We start from the raw sequence: 548 nt of genomic DNA, 5'->3' as shown, positions 1-548 counted from the left end.
TACACCAATTGACGAAACTCCAGAAAGACTCCAGGGACGCCGCCGCCATCGCGAAACTCCGTTTCGAGGGACAGAAGTCTCTGTTCCGGCACGCCGCCGGGACGGGGAATTGCCCCCGGAGTCATCTCCATCGACACCACCGCCATCTTCATCGCCATCGCTGTCTCCCATGATGAGGAGGGAGTAGTTCTCCCCGAGGCTGAGGGCTCTACCGGTAGCTATGTGGTTCATCTCTCTCTCCCATTGTGTGATCTTTATGTGATCATGAGCTTTGTATCACTATTAATCTATGTGCTACTCTAGTGATGTTATTGAAGTAGTCTATTCCTCCTCCATGATGTAAAGTTGACAGTGTGTGCATCATGTAGTACTTGGCGTAGGTTATGATTGTAATCTCTTGTAGATTATGGAGTTAACTATTACTATGATAGTATTGATGTGATCTATTCCCCCTTTCATAGCTATTGTTGACAGTGTGTATGCTATGTTAGTACTCGGTCTAAATTGCAACGGTCTATTATGCACTCTAGAGGTTACTTTAATATGAA

This window comes from Lolium rigidum, chromosome 1 (assembly GCF_022539505.1).
Source record: "Lolium rigidum isolate FL_2022 chromosome 1, APGP_CSIRO_Lrig_0.1, whole genome shotgun sequence".
In the NCBI taxonomy this organism is placed as follows: Eukaryota; Viridiplantae; Streptophyta; class Magnoliopsida; order Poales; family Poaceae; genus Lolium; species Lolium rigidum.
The sequence above is the reverse complement of the archived record's forward strand: the minus strand, read 5'-3'. Positions refer to the sequence as shown.